The 5,443-nt window shown below is 42.2% G+C and overlaps 1 protein-coding gene across 5 annotated transcripts in view; it reads left to right on the forward strand.

The window, feature by feature from the left end:
• Nucleotides 1-2,846: 2,846 nt before the first annotated feature.
• Nucleotides 2,847-5,443, forward strand: part of LOC123506282 (F-box/LRR-repeat protein 4-like) — a 12,194-nt gene continuing 9,597 nt past the window's right edge. The window contains exon 1 of one of the 5 annotated variants that reach the window (XM_045258237.1): nucleotides 2,847-2,917. The gene's annotated coding sequence lies outside the window, so the exon portion shown is untranslated. The other 4 variants (XM_045258232.1, XM_045258236.1, XM_045258233.1 and 1 more) reach the window with 4 other exon arrangements.

Raw genomic sequence — 5,443 nt, forward strand, 5'->3', positions numbered from 1 at the left:
TCATTACCCACATTTACACCTGCATTCATTCTCCTCAATCTAGCAGCCAGTTCCTCTGTATATAAGCTAAAGAGGGTTGGTGATAATATGCAACCCTGCCTAACTCCTCTTTCACTCTTCACCCAGTCTGTCTCTACATCTCCTAGTTTATACTTAGCTCTTGTATCCACATACATACTTCGCACTATGTTAACTATCTTTGCACTTAGCCCAATCTTTTCTAGCACTCTACCTAGCATTTCTCTGTTCACCCTATCATATGCTTTCTCTATGTCTAGAAAACCTAAGTATAACTTGCTACCATCTTTCTTCTTTCTCTCAATCAATTCATTCACCACAAACATATTGTCTTCAGCTCTCCTGTCCACACGGAACCCATTCTGCTCTTCACCTAACACTCCAACTCTCTCAATCCATTTACACAATCTTTCATTCAAAACTGCACTGAACACTTTTCCTACTGTGTTAACTAACGCAATCGGCCTGTAGTTTTCAACTCATTCTTACTCTTGTACCCTCCCTTATGCAGCAAAGTCACCCTGCATTCATTCCACATTCTCGGCACTCTCTCCTCCTCCCACCTGGTTAAACAACTCAGTCATCCTATCAATCACAACCTCTCCTCCATTTTTGTACAATTCATAAGGTATCTCATCCGGCCCTGCTGCCTTCCCATTCTTCTGCTTCTTCACACATTTCTCCACCTCCTCCCTGCTGATCCTTTCATTCAACTCGTCTGCATCCTTTCTCTCCAGTGACACACGTCCTTCACCCACATCAAAGACCTCACCTACACCTCCAATCTCTTCCCAAAACTCTTTTATTGCCCTTCTCATTTCTTCCTTATCAGTCACCACTGCCCCATTCACCTTCAGGCTCTCCACATTCTCACTGTCAGGCATCCCCTCACCCCTCAGGAATCTGTACCATTCACGACCACCTTCCACACCTTTCTCTCTAAGGGACTGAATCACACTTTTCTCACATGTAACTTTAGCATTCATTATCTTTCGCTTCGTCACTCGCTGCTGACTCACATACGCTGTCCATGCATTCAGGTACTCACTTTCAGCCTCCTCACTTTCATGTCTCCTCTTTCTTAACTGTCTGCACATCCTATTCAGTCTCTTCCTTTCCTTCCTAGCATCTCTAATCTCATCATTCCACCACGGCCTACTTCTATGCTTTCTAGCACTTGTTCTTACTGGCTGCTGCGTTCTTCACATTCTCTACAAATCTGTCATTCAGTTCATCCACACCATTCAGGATCTCATCCTCTCATCTTCTCTCGCTCAAGTCCACCTGGAAATTCACCCATCCTGCATCCCTCAACCTCCACTTTTTTCTCTTGACCTTGGCATTTGTTCCGTCTCTTCCATTCAACTTACATTCTAGCACCAGCATGTTATGGTCTGAGACTATGTCAATCATCCCATCTTCATCTATCCACATGCGGTCAACAATTTCACGCATTCTCCCATTCACTAGCATGTAGTCAATCACAGACTCCTGGTTCCTCGCACACCAAGTCACTCGTCCTTCAGTCAGGGTTTCATTCAGATTCTCCAAGCTCATCTCATTCACAAACTCATCTATAATCTCACCATTCCTGTTCATTTGTTCACCTAACATACCTACGTGAGCATTCATGTCTCCCATAACAATCACTCTCTCTCCAGCATAATCTCTTGCAATCTTTTTCAAAACACTTTTTTCTACCATTCTCCCTAACTGCTCTATCGCCTTCCACTGTCATATACACTACCAATACGACTATCCTCTCAGCTCTGCCACTCTCATTCCTACCCTCCACTCGAACAGCTAACACGTCCTCACTCTCAGCACTGTCTCCTATGTCTGTCCAGCTCTTCCACTCTCAGATTCCTCACCTTTCTGTGGAGCAAGGCTACGCCTTCTCCTAGCTTCTCCTGTTTCTTGCGTCCTTTTCCTAACATCACAAACTCATTACCTTCCATCTGTACCACATCCCGCAGGTGAGTCTCAGTAATACCTACCACATCTAGACTCCATTAATTCAACTCCTTGCATACATCCTGAAATTTACCAATGCTCCATTCTCTTACATTCACACAACCAAATTTCATACATGACCTAGCCTGTTTGTTGTCCTCTCTTCCTTGCTTCGGTGCACATCCATTCTTCATTCAGGCCGCATCCACACACCGTAGACCTTGCGCGCACCCACTCACGCAGCCGTCCGCACATCCTCTTGTTGCCGGTCTCATTTAGGTGCACCCCGTCCGGCAGGAAGTCCATGCCTTCCCTCAAGACGGGGTCCAGGTCGATGAAGCTGACGTTGCCCGTCTTCTTCAACCAGTCCAGCTTCAGCTTCAACACTTCTTGAATCTTGGCATTCGTCCTCCTCCTCAGCCGCTCATACCTCTCTTCCTCTCTTGGCCGTCGCATCACACCCACCACTGCCACACACATCTTGGCTTCAGCAGCCTTCACTGCCTCCACCACCTCCTTCACAGTCTCCTCTTCCCCGACCCTCTCCAGGTCGTTGCCGCCGCCCTGGATCACCAGCAGACCGTTTTCGACTGTCTGGGTCTTGTGCGCCTTCTTGATCTCCTGGATCCTGGCTCCCCTCAGGCACTCCGGTGAGGCTCCGCTCATCTTGCTCCCGAGGTGGGCACCAGTATTCTTGATCATACTGTCCCCAACGATGCAGATTGGGGACTTCTTCACTATCATCTTCTTGGTTGGTCCTCTTTGCTGCTGCTGTTCTCTCACTCTCTCCGTCTGCATGGCCTTGTCTTGCTGGGGTTGCGGGGCGAGTGCAAACGGGAAGTGCTGAGCCACCTGTGGCATCAAGATCAAAATCAAGACTATAAACAAAATAATACCTTGAGTTTGACTATAATTGCAATGAAGGTAGCAGGCAGGGAGATATCAGGTGAGGAGATCGCCGGCATAGTAAAAGAGTTTTGGAGGTATGAATATGGAAAGAGGAAAAGAATGAGGTAGTAGTTGTAGTCATACTGCCACGCACAGTGGAGCAAGGAATATGAATTGGATTGAGATGCGTAGGCCTTACGTTGACTTTGACTCTGCTGTAAAGAACATTAAAAAGGGAATACTAATGGAGCTGACGGGATTGTTGATGAGTTCATGAAATAAATATAGAGGTGAGAATATAAGTAACGCTTTATTTTCATTGTTCAGAAAAATAATAGAAAAGGAGATATGCCTTAAGATTGGAAGAAAAGTAGGGAAATCTCCATAAGGAAGAAGCCAAGCTAAGGTAAGAGGTAGGAAGTGGTACATTTACTAGCTAAAGTATGTGGGTGGGTGGTGAATAAAAAAATAATAATTAAGTGAAGATTGTAGGGAAGAAGCAGAGCAGGGCACTGTCCTAATATACACAACCTGCCTGCTCTCCTCGTTTTCCGGCTCCCTCTTTGCAGCTCCTCCACCCAGCTGATTTGACGTCACATATATGAAACCACGCCATTGGTCAACCAGGGAAAGAGAGAGAGAAGACAGATGATAAATCCATGGATGAAATGGGATTAAAATAGGAGGTAAAGAAAATGGAGGAAATGGAAATAAAATAGGATTAAAAGAATAACACAAGAGACCGAAAGAAAAATGTTTAATGAATAGAGGAATAAGAGAAAATGGGAATGAAATTGTAATAATGAATAAGGAAGTAGGATATAATAATAAAACTGGATAGAAAAAAATATGGATATTGGGCAAGAGAAGAGGATAATGAATATGGGAATAGGAGGAACTATTAATGAGGATGATAAAGAATTAGGGAATAGGAGTAAGCATTAATGAGGATGATAAAGAATAAGGGAATAGGAGGAAATGTTAATGAGAATATGGTGACGAAAAAGGGATAGGAGGAAAAGGTAGTAAAACAGCAGATAGAGGAAGAGGATAATGACTAAGGGAATAGGGGAAATGAGTATAAGAATGATAATGAATAAGGGAAGTGAAAATATGGTAATGAATAAGGGAATAGGAGGAAATGGTAATAAAATAGCAGATAGAAAGAAAATGGATAACAAATAAGGGGGGATTGGTAAGAAAACAGAAGATGAAGGAAAACAAGAGAAAGAGGGATGAATGAAGTTCAGGAAGATAAAAGGAATAAAGGGATAACAAAAGGAGGAAACACTTTTATGTTGCAAGATGGCATGTTTTCATTCTCTTTTCCTACTATTCCTCTATTAATTACCCATTTTTCTTTCTTTCTCTTGTTATTCCTTTCTATCCTGTTTTATTTCCATTTCCTCCATTTCTTTATCCATTTTCTTTCTATCCAGTTTTAATCCCACTTTCTTCATTTATTATCTCTCTTCTCTTTCTTTCTCTTGTTGACCAATATCATGGCTTCATATATGTGACGTCAAATCAACTGCGTGGAGGAGCTGCGAAGGGGGAGCCGGAAAATAAGAAGAGCAGGATGCATATATTAGGACATTGTCCAGAGCAGATTTAGGTCAGGTTGAGGAGATTTAGAAAATGCACATGAGTTCATTTTGAAGGAGTTGATAAAAAGTAGTTGGAGGTTAGGAAGTGAGCCACTTCTAATGTTTATAGACCTAAGGAAAACCTACCACACAGTGAATAGGAGAAAATTATTTCAATTGTTAGCACACATAGGAATAGAAGACAGAGTGGTAGAGATGATTGGGAAAATGGCTGGAGGGGAAATAATGTAGGAGTGAGACAGGATCTTGTTATGCCCCCTATTCTCTTAAAAATTTGCATAGAGGAATAGTTAGTTAGGATAAGGAAATCAGAGAAGGGAACTAGGGTTAGAGAAAATAGATTATGGGGCCTGGCATATGCAGATGACATAGAGTAATTAATTGCTGAGAAAGAAGAGAATATTATGAAGGGATTACTCAGTATAGCTGAAGAGTATGGAAGAGAGTGGGACATTAGCTACAGTGTCAGGCAATGTAAGATGATAAAGTACAACAGCACAGGCCGTGGGGTAGTCGCTGGGTCCTGGGGAACAGCGTGCTACAAGTAGTAGATAAGTATACATATCAGTTTATAAATTAGGAAAGAGAGAATAACAGTAGAACAAGGAAAATAAGTAAAAGTGAAGGGCAGGAGGATGACATACATGATGATTAATGGAGGGAATAGATTAGTTAACAAGTATGAAATAGGTAGAAGTTTGTGAAAAGGAGTGGCAGTACCATATTGTTTATATGAGTCAGAAATTACTTGTTACCATAAGGGAAATCTCATAAAGTTAGATCAATCACAGAGATTGGTGGAGTTCATTCAAGAAAAGGAAAACTAAATTTCCATAAGAAGATAGAGGAACAAATGAGGATATGATCTTGATGAAAAAAAAAAAAAAAAAACTGAACAGTGGAAAAGATGGGAGAACAGAGAGGTTTGGTAGTAAGTTGGTGAGGAAAAGAATGACAGGGGCAGATGGATATCAGGA

The sequence above is a fragment of the Portunus trituberculatus genome, chromosome 19 (assembly GCF_017591435.1).
Source record: "Portunus trituberculatus isolate SZX2019 chromosome 19, ASM1759143v1, whole genome shotgun sequence".
In the NCBI taxonomy this organism is placed as follows: domain Eukaryota; kingdom Metazoa; phylum Arthropoda; class Malacostraca; order Decapoda; family Portunidae; genus Portunus; species Portunus trituberculatus.